At 47.8% G+C, this 13,235-nt stretch overlaps 1 protein-coding gene across 1 annotated transcript in view; it reads left to right on the top strand.

The window, feature by feature from the left end:
* LOC114884825 (unconventional myosin-Vb) overlaps positions 1 to 13,235 on the top strand; it is a 324,223-nt gene that overhangs the window by 268,676 nt on the left and 42,312 nt on the right. The window lies entirely within an intron of this gene.

Genomic DNA, 13,235 nt, shown 5'->3' on the forward strand with positions numbered 1-13,235 from the left:
GGTGGTGTGCTGAATTGGGCGATTGGGATTGACATGTATACACTGATGTGTATAAAATTGATGACTAATAAGAGCCTGCTGTATAAAAAAATAAATTTAATTTAATTTAAAAATTAAAAAGAATGATGTTGGCTGTGGGTTTGTCATATGTGTTCTTTATTATGTTGAGGTAGGTTCCCTCTATGCCCACTTTCTGGAGAGTTTTTATCATAAGTGGGTATTGAATTTTGTCAAAAGCTGTTTCTGTACCTATTGAGATTATCATATGGTTTTTATCCTTCAGCTTGTTAGTATGGTGTATCCCATTAATTGATTTGCATATATTGAAGAATCCTTGCATTCCTGGAATAAACCCCACTTGATCATGACTGATCCTTTTAATGTGCTGTTGGATTCTGCTTGCTAGTATTTTGTTGAGGATTTTTGTATCTATGTTCATCAGTGGTATTGGCCTGTAATTTTCTTTTTTTGTGACATCTTTGTCTGGTTTTGGTATCGGTGATGGTGGCCTCGTGCAATTAGTTTGGGAGTGTTCCTGCCTCTGCTGTATTTTGGAAGAGTTTGAGAAGGATAGTTGTTAGCTCTTCTATAAATGCTTGATAGAATTTTCCCATGAAGCCATCTGGCCCTGGGCTTTTGTTTGTTGGAAGATTTTTAATCACAGTTTCAACTTCAGTGCTTGTATTGATCTGTTCATATTTTCTATTTCTTCCTGGTTCATTCTCAGAAGGTTGTGCATTTCTAAGCATTTGTTTCTTCCAGGTTGTCCATTTTACTGGCATATAGCTGCTTATAGTAGTCTCTCATGATCCTTTGTATTTATGATGTGTCACTTGTTAGTTCTACTGTTTCATTTCTAATTCTGTTGATTTGAGTCCTCTCCCTTTTTTTTCCTGATGAGTCTGGCTAATGGTTTATCAATTTTTTTAATCTTCTCAAAGAACCAGCTATTAGTTTTATTGATCTTTGCTATTGTTTCCTTCATTTCTTTTTCATTTATTTCCAATCTGATCTTTATGATTTCTTTCCTTTTGCTAGCTTTGGGTTTTTTTGTTCTTTTTTCTCTAATTGTTTTAGGTGTAAGGTTAGGTTATTTGAGATTTTTCTTGTTTCTTGAGGTAGGATTGGGTTGCTATAAACTTCCCTCTTAGACTGCCTTTGCTGCATCCCATAGGTTTTTGGTTGTCATGTTTTCATTGTCATTTGTTTCTGGGTATTTTTTGATTTCCTCTTTAATTTCTCAGTGATCTCTTGGTTATTTAGTAGTGTGTTGTTTAGCCTCAATGTGTTTGTATTTTTTACAGTTTTTTTTCCCGTAATTGATATCTAGTCTCATAGCGCTGTGGTCGGAAAAGTTGCTTATACGATTTCAATTTTCTTAAATTTCCCAAGGCTTGATATGTGACCCAAGATGTGATCTATCCTGGCGAATGTTCCATGTGCACTTGAGAAGAAAGTGTATTCTGTTGTAGTTGAATGGAATGTCCTGTAAATATCAATTAAGTCCATCTGGTCTAATGTGTCATTTAAAGCTTGTGTTTCCTTATTTATTTTCTGTTTGGATGATCTGTCCTTTGGTGTAAGTGGGGTGTTAAAGTCTCCCACTATTATTGTGTTACTGTTGATTTCTGCTTTTATGGCTGTTAGCGTTTGCCTTATGTATTGAGGTGCTCCTATGTTGGGTGCATAAGTATTTATAGTTGTTATGTCTTCTTGGATTGATCCCTTGATCATTATGTACTGTCCTTCCTTGTCTCGTGTAAGTCTTTCTTTTAAAATGTATTTTTCTGATACGAGTATTGCTACTCCAGCTTTCTTTTGATTTCCATTTGGTTGGAATACCTTTTTCCATCCCCTCACTTTCAGTCTGTGTGTGTCCCTAGGTCTGAAGTGGGTCTCTTGTAGACAGCATATATATGGGTCTTGTTTGTGTATCCATTCAGCCAGTCTGTGTCTTTTGGTTGGAGCATTTTATCCATTCACATTTAAGGTAATTATCAATATGTATGTTCCTATTACCTTTTTCTTAATTGTTTTGGGTTTGTTTTTGTAGGTCCTTTTCTTCGCTTGTGTTTCCTACTTAGAGAAGTTCCTTTAGCATCTGTTGTAGAGCTGGTTTGGTGGTGCTGAATTCACGTAGCTTTTGCTTGTCTGTAAAGCTTTTGATTTCTCCATTGAATCTGAATGAGATCCTTGCTGGGTAGAGTAATCTTGGTTGTAGGTTTTTCCCTTTCATCATTTTAAATATGTCCTGCCTCTCCCTTCTGGCCTGCAGAGTTTCTGCTGAAAGATCAGCTGTTAACCTTATGGGGATTCCCTGGTATGTTATTTGTTGTTTTTCCCTTGCTGATTTTAATATTTTTTTGTAGATAGTTCCATTAATGAGTGTCTCGGTGTGTTTCTCCTTGGGTTTATCCTATATGAGACTCTCTGCATTCTCCAGACTTGATTGACTATTTCCTTTCCCATATTAGGGAAATTTTCCACTATAATCTCTTCAAATATTTTCTCAGACCCTTTTTGTTTCTCTTCTTCTTCTGGGACCACTATAATTCGAATGTTGGTGTGTTTAATGTTGTCCCAGGGATCTCTGAGACTGTCCTCAGTTCTTTTCATTCTTTTTTCTTTATTCTGCTTAGTGGTATTTATTTCCAGTATTTTATCTTCCAGGTCACTTATCCATTCTTCTGCCTCAGTTATTCTGCTATTGATTCCTTCTAGAGAATTTTTAATTTCATTTATTGTGCTGTTCATCACTGTTTGTTTGCTCTTTAGTTCCTTTACGTCCTTGTTAAACATTTCTTGTATTTTCTCCATTCTGTTTCTGAGATTTTGGATCATCTTTACTATCATTACTCTGAATTCTTTTTCAGGTAGACTGCCTATCTGCTCTTTATTTGTTTGGTCTTGTTGGATTTTACCTTGCTTCTTCATCTGCTGCATATTTCTTTGTCTTCTCATTTTATTTAACTTACTGTGTTTGAGGTCAGAAAGCAGGCTGCAGGATCATAGTTCCTCTTACTTCTCTCACCCGGTGGGTGAGGTTGGTCCAGTGGCTTGTGCAGACTTCCTGGTGGAGGGGACTGGTTCATGTGTTCTGGTGGGTGGGGCTGGATCTTGTCCCTCTGATGGGCAGGGCCACGTCAGGTAGTGTGTTTTCAGGTGTCTGTGAGCTTAGTATGACTTCAGGCAGCCTGACTGCTAATGGGTGGGGTTGTGTTCCTGTCTTGCTAGTTGTTTGCATGAGGGGTCCAGCACTGGAATATGCTGGCCCTTGGGTGGAGCTGGGTTTTAGTGTTGGGATGGAGACCTCTGGGAGAGCTCTCACCGATTAATATTACATGGGCCCAGGAGTTCTCTGGTGGTCCAATGTCCTGGACTCAGCTCTCCCACCTCAGAGGCTCAGGCCTGTCCCCCAGCTGGAGCACCAAGACCCTGCAAGCCACACGGCATGGAAGAAAAGGAAGAAGAAACAAACAAACAAAGAGACAGAACCCCAAGACAAATGGTAAAAGCAAAACTAAACAGACAAAATCACATGAAGAAACATACACACACGCACACACGAAAAGAAAAGAAAAGAAAAAAAGAGGATGAAGAAGAGGAGAGCAACCAAACCAATAAACAATCTCAAAAACTAAAACAAACACTAAAAAGTAAACTAATAAATACACAAAACCAGGAACAAATCAGATGCAGAAAGCAAACCAAAAAAAGGCAATGAAAGCATAAAGCAAACACACAAAAACGATAAAAAAAATGTAAAGACAAAAGAAAGATGAAAACCAAAGGAAAAAATACAAAACAAAGTAGTAAAGTAAAAATAGATAATATAGTTTAAAATAAAATGAAAACTAAGCAAAGCAAAGAAAGAAACACAAGGAAAAAACACAATATAACAAAAAAGTACAGTAGAAAGAAGAAAAAAATAAAATTAAAAATATATTGGAAATAAAAGCATAAGAAAGAAAATAAAAAGTAAATAAAAATTAAAAGAATAATCATAAAAAAAGAACAATGGAACAAAACAAAACAAACAAAGAAAAAAAAGTAGTGATGTTTTCCTGGGGCCTCAGCTGTCAGTGTCCGTGTCCCCCCAGTGAGCCGCAGCCAATCCCTGCCCATCCAGGAAGTCTTCTTATACTTCTCAGTAGGTCTCTGCTGTGGGCATTTTTGGGCCAGCTGAGCCTCTCATCTGGCTTCCCTACTGCGTGTACTTGTCCCCAAAGTTCACAGCCTCAATTGTGGGAACACTTGTTGTCTATTCACGTATTCCACACATGCGGGGTTTACCAAGCCAGTTGCAGGGATTTTAACCCCCTGCTTCTGCAGCTGCACAGAGAGATTTCCCTTTCTCTTCTCTGGTCGCAGAGCCCCTGGGGTTCAGCTTTGCCTTTGGCCCCGCCTCTGCTTGTGAACTGCCCTCAGGTGTCTGTTCCCCTCCCAGGCAAGAGGGGGTGAAAGCAGCGGCTGTAAATGCTCACTTGCTCACTCAGGCCGGGGGGGAGGGAGGGATACAGCAGTCACAATTGGAATGTGCAGGTGTGCCTGCAGCAGCAGAGGCTGGCACGAAGTTGCAAGAGCCTGAGGTGCGCTGTGCCTTCTCCCGGGGAAGTTAGTCCTGCATCGCGGGACCCTCGGCAGGGGCAGGCTGTACAGGCTGCCGGGAGTGTGTGGGCAGTGACCTGCCTTGCACACAGGACCCTCGGTGGCAGCGGCAGCAGCCTCTGGGTTCCGAGATGAGAGCTGTGGCTCACCCTCACACTTGTGTAGGCGTTGCCCTGCCATCTGTGGGCGCACGGAGCAGGAAGCTCCTCTGGTGGGCCTGCCCCTCTTCTCCCGCAGCCCACCACAGTGGATTCTTGCTGTCCAGCAGGCCCAGGTTTTTTCCCGGACTCCCTCCCGGCTAGCTGTGGCACACTGACCCCTTCAGGCTGTGTTCACGCTGCCAACCCCAGTCCTCTCCCTGCACTCCGACCGAAGCCCGAGCCTCAGCTCCCAGCCCCTGCCCGGCCCTGCAGGTGAGCAAACAAGCCTCTCGGGCTGGTGAGTGCTGGTCGGCACAGATCCTCTGTGTGGGAATCTCTCCGCTTTGCCCTCTGCACCCCTGTTGCTGCGCTCTCCTCCGTGGCTCCAAAGCTTCCCCCAGCCCTGCCAGTGAGGGGGCTTCCTAGTGTGTGGGAACTTTTCCTCCTTCCCAGCTCCCTCCCAGAAGGGCAGGTCCTGTCCAGATTCCTTTGTCTCTTTTTTTTTTTTCCTTTTTCCTTTTGCCCTACCCAGTTACATGGGGATTTTCTTGCCTTTTTGGAAATCTGAGTTCCCCTGCCAGCGTTCAGTAGGTGTTCTGTAGGAGTTGTTCCACATGTAGGTGTAGTTCTGATGTATTTGTGGGGAGGAAGCTCATCTTCACGTCTTACTCCTCCGCCGTCTTGAAGGTCCTCCCCCCCCCCACATTTTTATCTGATGGTTTTCAGCACATTTTCAAAGCTGGGGACTTCATCTGGAGTCATGTTCAGGAACAGGTAATTCCTCAGTGTGGCAGAGGTGAGCCTTGTCTTGCTCCACCTGTGAGGTTGTGGTAAAGGTGGTAAGAAGTTGTCCCTGCCTCGAGTGGCACTGGCTCAATGACAGAAGTCACAGCCCAGGCCCTCCAGTCTCCCCTCCCAGTGTTCACCACTCACTCATATTCTTGGCTTAGTGTCCACGGCCAATAGCTCCCTTCTGACACACGGGGAACACGCTCCCCTCCCCCTTGTGACCTTCTGTGATCCTCTCCATAACCTTCCCCAGCTCCACACCCCCAACCCATGTCCTCGGTCCCGTTCTGGCCTGCTGAGCCAGCACAGCCCCCCAGGCCCTGGCTCCAGGAGGGCTCCAGCTCTTCATTCCCCTACCCAGTTGTGAAGTCCAAGGTCATACAGGGCTCTGAGGCAGGCGGCTTGTTCTGCATTGCTCTACCTGGCTCTGTGCTGAAGCGCTGACTACACCAAAACCACGGCCCCAGGGGCCTGGCCTCTCCTTTCGCCTTACACACACCTCTCATAGGAACAGCCCAGTGCCTCAGGGTGATTGAGTCTGTGAATTCAGCAGCTGTCTGATCAGTTCTCCCTGATTTCTCCTGCCTCTGGCAGGCAATCCAGGGCCAAGTGTGCGTTTGTTTTGGCTCACAGTTTGAGGTTCTCAGAGGTGCCACTACCCTAGGGAACGCGTCCCAGGAATGTCAGGTCACAGCGGTGAGAACACGGGTCCCAGTGCAAGGTGGGAGACCTCAGACTGCTGTCCAGAGAGTGGGACCCAGGCCTCTGGGTGAGGGAGTGGGGGGCACTCAGTGCAGCCCTGGGCTGGGCAGCAGGTGGCTCCGGGAGTGGTGGAGGAGTGCCTAGCAGTGCGGCCGAAACGGAGGCAGTGGTTGCAGGGAGGACCAAGGTGCAAGTATTCAGCAGTTTTGAAAGTAACTTCCCCAAATCCCTAGACTTTGAAGCCTTGGGTATTCCCGGGGCAGTAGGGATCCCCAGACGTTTCTGTTCAGTCTTCCTACAGAATGCACGCTGCCTATATTACTTTCAAGAAGCTAAGGGGAAGTAAAATCCGGCTGTGTTTACAGGGATGGTCTCTGCCTTATGCTCTGTGGTGCCTTCTGTTTGGGTTTGTAAAATTAGGTGATTTAAGTCGAAGACTGTATCCAACTCAAACTCCTGCCAGACACCCAGAATGTATGATGCACCTACTGTATGTCTGGTCTTGAGGGGAAAACCCTCAGGAGTGGAGGCAGGGATCTCCCTGCCGGCCAGCAAAGGGTGAAGAAGGACAGGATGGTGCTGGGGAAGAGCTTGGCCTGAGTGAGGGCGAGGGCCCCGCAGAGGGCTGTGGGCAGGGACCAGAGCCCAGCAGGGGCAGCGGAGTGACAGCCGAGTGACCTCAAGGTCAGGGCACACCAAGTCAGAAAGAGTGCTGAGCTGCACGCAGCCCCGGCAGTTCTGTTAGGTCCTTGCTTCCCCATCCCTGCGGCTCCTTAGAAGGGAAGGTCTGAGGATAAGCCTGGGTTTCTTGCTAGTCAAGCTGGTGGGGACTAGAGTGTCCCGTTGGATTGGGGGTAATACTGTGAATGTGACACTTTCAAACTCACTGCCAGTCACAAGTGTAGCAGGGGAGGCAAGCTGAACACCAAATTAAGGAATAAAGCAAAACCCCACAGTGTGGTCACCATCTTCCGCCAGGTTTAACCGCTCTGGGAATTCAGGGTCATTCAGCGTAATCTGATTCAGCTTCTAGTAACAGATGGAGTTTTAACCAACAGTTATTACTTTTGTCAAGTCATGAAACTGTACACTTAAAGAGGGTGCATTTTGCTGTTTGGAAATCATACTGTAAATCTGACTTTAGAAAACAGGGCAGCCTGCTGCACCCTTCTGGCAGCACCCATGGCTCTGACCTAAGCAGGTTAGGGATTCCCATGGAATTGGTCACACCTGGGCAGCTTGCGTTTCTTGGGAGCCATCCTGTTGGATGTGGAGCTGCCTCAGATACACTCTGCAGGGTGAGAAAGAATCAGGAGATCGTGCTGTGAAGAAGTGGGTTCTGCGACCCCCATGCGACAGGCCACGAAGCCAAATGAAGTAAGAAGCAGCCATCGGGAAAATCACTTCTCCTGGAGAAGACACCTAGTGGCAGGCAGGACCAGCGGGCTGAGATTTAAATGAGAAACGTGGAGACGGGGTAGCCATGGACTGAAAGGGGCAGCACGCAGGGTGGGTCTCCTCAGCCTGTGCTGGGTGCCGGAAGCTGCAGAGGAGGCGTGGGGACCAGGACAGCAAAGTGCTCCGGATTCCTCCAGGTGGGAAAGCTTCCCTACAGTCATGAATTTATCGTCAGACCCAGACTGAGCCGCAAACTACAGCTGCTCCTCAGTAACCACGGCCAGGGGAGAGGGTGTTTGCTTGTGGAAAATGATCGTTTCCGGGCGGCTCGTAACAAAACTCTCCTCCCCCAGCGCTAAGGCTGCTGTGGATGCTGTGGACATAAGCGTGTCTACGCCGAATTCAGACCCCCAGTTCCCTGCCCTCCCCATGTCTCGGTCATCAGTCCCTCCCTCTTGGAGGAACAAACTGGTTAGGGCTGATAGGATTTGAGATGTCAGTGCATGTTTTCTCATAAATCACATGCATTTTAGCAGGAATTTTGTGAAAATGATACTTTGACCCCGGGAAGCAATTCTAGTGAATGAAGATACAGACACCGTCTCAGGTTGTGGAGACTGTGTTAGGGACCCACAAAGGAAGGCCTGGGTCGGGGAGGCAAGCTCTGCCCTGTTGACTAGGATTCTCTGTTTCATGGAACCCAGCCTGCGGAGCCGACGAGGATGGACCTTCCTAATTAATGTATTATTGTTGAGGCAGTAGAAGGAAAGCAGCCTGCAGACGGGGAGGTGAATACCCTTCGGCTTCCTGACCTGGGCAAGGCTGCTCTCGTGAGAGTTTACTGTGGATCAAGACCAAGGGCTTGTGGTTTCCTAAGACGTCACCCCAGAGGCTACGGCTTGTGAGCAGCTGTGAAGCCTGTGGTGGAGGCGGGGGAAGTGCCTTTCCCACATTCATCCACCCTGCGAACCCCATGTTCCCTTCAACACACATCAGAGGGGGTCGAGCAAGCACTGAGATCATCTCCCCGGATGACAGGGAAATGGAATTCAGGGGGAAAGCGTGCCCAGGGCAGCTGTGTAGGCAGGGGTCACATGAGGGGAGAGGGGTTCTGAGCAAAGGGAACGTCACGTTCACAGAATATGAGATGGTCCTATCTGTCCAGAGAGAGCCCATGGTGGTGGCAGGCGAGGGCGGGAGGAGGAACCGTCCAAGTCCAAACCGGCGAAGGCGTTTGGACTTGACTCTGGAGGCTCCGGGGGTGGAAGGGTGTGAAGCGGGGGAGAGGTGTGATCAGATGTGACTCACTTTTCGACAGGTCTCCCTGGCAACTGTGTGAAACGTAAGCTGCAGAGAGACTGGAGTCAGCAGTGCCCTGGCAGCGCTGCGCTTGTCCAGCCGGGAGGAGATGCCGAGGGCTCTAGGCGAGGAGCAGAGGGGCTGAGGAGGGAGGGCAGCAGTGGTGAGGGCCTCGGAGCCCTGCACCTGGCAGCGAGGTGTCTGTTAGAGCAGTTTCAAGGAAGTTGTCTGGGCAGAAGCCTGACCTCAGTAACCTGAGGAGAGAATAGGTGAGGCCGTGGAGATGGCAAGTCTGAATTCCTTTCCGGAGGCTTAGCTGTGAAAAGGAGGAGGTGAGAGAGACGAGAAGCGGGAGAGGCTTCCGGGAGAGGGAAGCTGGGTGGATCCAGGTCTCCAGGAGGCAGGGGTGCGTGTGCAGGATGCCGGCTAGGGGAAGAAGCGCTCCCTCCCGTGAGAAGGGCCCAAAGGATCGAAGGGCTGTGGATGCAGCTGAGTTTCTGGATGTAGAGCAGGAATTTGAGGTTTCCTGCTTGACAGCTGGCTTCCCTATGAGGGAGGAAACGAGGCATCTGCTAAGACACAGCAGGGTTAGAAGCTGGAGAGAACAGAGGAGGAGGGGACAAGGTGTCCTACAAACAGGGACGAGCAATACTGAGTGCAGAGATGTGTTTACTGAGGTCAGAGACCATAAAGTGAGATGTGGGAGTTGTTGGGGTCAACTCTCCCCTTCAGTCTGGGCACAGTGTCTTAATCCATGGCAGTGACGCTCACAGTGAAATTTGATTTTATTTTCTGGCGGCAATACTAAATTATATTAACTTATCAGCAGGAGTCGATTAAGGGAAGAGGAGCTGACGTGTGATCTTAGGCAGCCACCCAGGTGTGGGAAGGGACAGGATGGGTCGTTGAGTTGCTCTAGAATTAGCGTCTCGCTGAGCACGTGGAAAGGCTGTTTTGTGAGGGTGGAAAAGTAAAGGCCCGGAACTGGCCTTGGAGGAGATGGCTGCCAGGTGGGGAGGAAGGAGCCACCTCCGCCTAGAGCTGTTAGGACAGCAGAGTCCTGGAGGCCCAGCTATCACAGGAGGATTCAGGGTTGATGGGGGCAGGGTCATTTGAGAGGGCATCAGGGAGCCCACGGAGGTATGGGATGGAGTGAGATAGTGACCAGGGAGGCGGCCGTGGTGGCAGTGGCCCCGGAAAACGGGACAAGGAGCAGAGATGGAATAACTGGCTTTGGGGTCCTTATCAGTCAGCTCTTGTCAGCTGTTGGGCTGGGGCAGGCTTTGGCCCCTGGCGATGTCCCAGGCCAGTGATGGCAGCCAGACATCTTCAAGAGAGAGTACAGTTTCCGACAAGGTTCCAAGAGCACCTTGGTGAAAAGTTGTCCTGGGCCACAGGGTTTATACCCCAAGCTGTTGAGGGGCTTAGTAAGTCTGAGGACTTTCATTCCCCTCCCCCCCCCATGTTTTCTCTGTTTTATTTCAATAATGAAGAGTAAAGTCAGGTTTAATGCATTTTTAACAGCTTTATTAAGATAGAATTAGTGAACCATACAATTCACCTATTTAAAATACACAATTCAGTGGTTTTTAGTATTTTCAGAGTCATGCAGCCATCACCACCACAATCAATTTTAGAACATTTTCATCGTCCCCTAAAGAAACCCCTTAGCAGTCACTCTCCATTCCCTCACAGCCCTAGGCAACCACTCATCTACTTCCTATCTCTGGAGATTTGCCTGTCTGGGACCGGGGCCTTCACTTTTTGCTGTGACCAGTGGCCAACAGAGCAGGTCGGAGGGACTTGCCCTCTGAGGGACAGTACCCACCTAGATGAGGACAGAGCTGGGGTCCAGGCTCCTGATCCAGTGCCTTTGGAGAGGAGAGTAAGGAAGCTCACGTGAAGCTGCTGGTAGATTCTTTTTTAAAGGCTTTGATTCGCTGCATATTCCAGAGCTACTGATAACCACAATCTATTGTAGCTTTTATCAAAATACAAAATTTGCTTTCTGTCTCCTACGCCTGTTCTAAATCTACTTTTTGGAAGGATTTTTGGAAATAACTGCATCCTGCCTAACCATGCCTTTGTGGTTGCCTTTAAAACTCTCTCGTCAGGCAGGAAAGCATGATAGTGAGGAGCACATACTCTAGAGCCTGTCCTGGTTTGAACCCCAGTTCTGCTAGTTCCCAGCTGTGTGACCTTGGGCAAGTTACCTAACCTCTCTGTCTCAGTTTCTTCATCTGTAAAATGTATACAGCCATAGTACCTAGCTCATGGGATTATTGCGAGGATTGAATGAGTTAATACATCGAAAATGTATAGAGAACTGCCTGGCAGTAAGTTCTTTGGGCATTTGCTTTGATTATTATCTGAGATTCTTAATGGTTGTGAATTCCTGCTGGCCCTTATTTTTAGTCAAGGGTGGGGGTGAGAAGACAGACTGACCCTTGTCAGGAAATATGTATACCTATGACCTTGATTCCTGGCCTCCCTTACTCATTGATTTATGCAAGCCTGAATTAGAGACTATGTGGAATTATGGAGTCTGCTAACAGAAGTCCAATTTCATTGTCAAGACAAGAAGATTTTGATACTGGCAAATACAAGTGTTGACCAGGTGGGGCTTCTCATCATAGCCCTACCCTTTCTGTTCTGTCTTGCCCAGTTCTGCCAGTGCTGGGTCCATTGTGTTCCTGTTCTCCAGCCTCGCCTCCTGACAGCTCCGCCAGGCTGCCCTCTTGCTTCCCCCCGTACCTGGTGTTTCTAAACACAGGATGCTTGGAGACAAATATAAAACAATATATTTTTAAATGCTCAATTAAATATATTTTATTTTGTCTGCCCAACACAATTAATAGTCTCCTTCAAGAAGGAGTTTCCTTAAAAATCCTGTGGCACCTAGCACCGGATATTCAATCCTAGTTACACCAAGCTGGATATTGAGAAAAATCTGTTTGCTTACAAAGTATTTGAGAACTTTGTTCTCAAGTGTGTAAGCATTTTTCTTATGGCACAGGTATTATTAATTTACTAAAAAAAGCCCTTTTTAAATGGCTAGTGCAAGGGTCACCTTCAACCCTGCCTGATCCAAATATACAATCTAAACTAACGAAAAGGGCAAAAGGCAGTTGGTGGCCCATAGCTGAGGAAGGTGCGTGTGCAGCGATGCTCAGGGATGACGGGTGGTGGGGAGCACCTTCCCATCAGCAGAGGCACCATCTTTCTTGACAATCTGAGTGGTGGTTACAGTGACTCTGTGTTGTGTTTTCAACAAAGCAAGATGCTTTTTCATTTCTGAAGCCATCTCTAAAGATATTAAAAGAGGCTGCCCTTCAGAATTATTAATGTAGTAAATCTCTAACTTTAAATTGGGGGGAGGTAGAGGTTAGTACTGCATAGCTCAATCACCAGGTACTTAGCGCCCACTGCATGGCTGGAATCCAATTTTTTTTTTTTTTTTTTTGCGGTACACGGGCCTCTCACTGCTGTGGCCCTCCCCCGTTGCGGAGCACAGGCTCCGGACGCGCAGGCTGAGCGGCCATGGTTCACGGGCCCAGCTGCTCCGCGGCATGTGGGATCTTCCCGGACCGGGGCACGAACCCGTGTCCCCTGCATCGGCAGGCAGACTCTCAACCACTGCGCCACCAGGGAAGCCCTGGAATCCAATTTTAAGTTCTTTGAGGGACAGGAAATAAAACAGTAAGTCATACTTCCTGAACCCAACAAACTTACTTTACAGTTTATAGAGACAAGACGATACACAAAAACCAAACGATGAACAATATTAGGCAGTGCATATGTAAGAGCTAAGTTGGAAGAATTCCAAAGCGAGATCAAGGGTGCTCAGGAAAGGCTTCAGAGAAGAGGACAGACTTGAGCTGAGCCTGGACACTGGTATTCAGATGGCCCTAGAGAGAGACAGTGGGCTTTCCTGCTGCAGGAGTTGACCTGAGTGAGCAGGAACTTGGCACTGGAGGCGGATGTGGTGTGTTCATGACCCTGAAGTCACTGGCCCCACCAGAGCAAAGAAGCATCTTCAGATTTATCCTGTGGGTTATGATTCTACTCCTGTGACCTTGGCCTCCACCCTCTTCCTCTCCCAACTCTTCCAGCGTCTGCCAGACAGCAGGTTCTTTGAGGCTCAGCGCACCCCTTCAGGGTGCCAGCATACAGGGCATGTTGAGGGCATGCCATGTGGGATCCCAGGTGTTCATGGTTGAATCTGCTTTCCACATCCAGTTAGGGTTCAGGTCTCAGAGCTGAATCCAGCCTCATGAGGTCAGCTTCCTGGCAGACTCC

The sequence above is a fragment of the Monodon monoceros genome, unplaced genomic scaffold (genome assembly GCF_005190385.1).
Source record: "Monodon monoceros isolate NGI ecotype Baffin Bay Population unplaced genomic scaffold, NGI_Narwhal_1 Contig4285_ctg1, whole genome shotgun sequence".
In the NCBI taxonomy this organism is placed as follows: Eukaryota; Metazoa; Chordata; class Mammalia; order Artiodactyla; family Monodontidae; genus Monodon; species Monodon monoceros.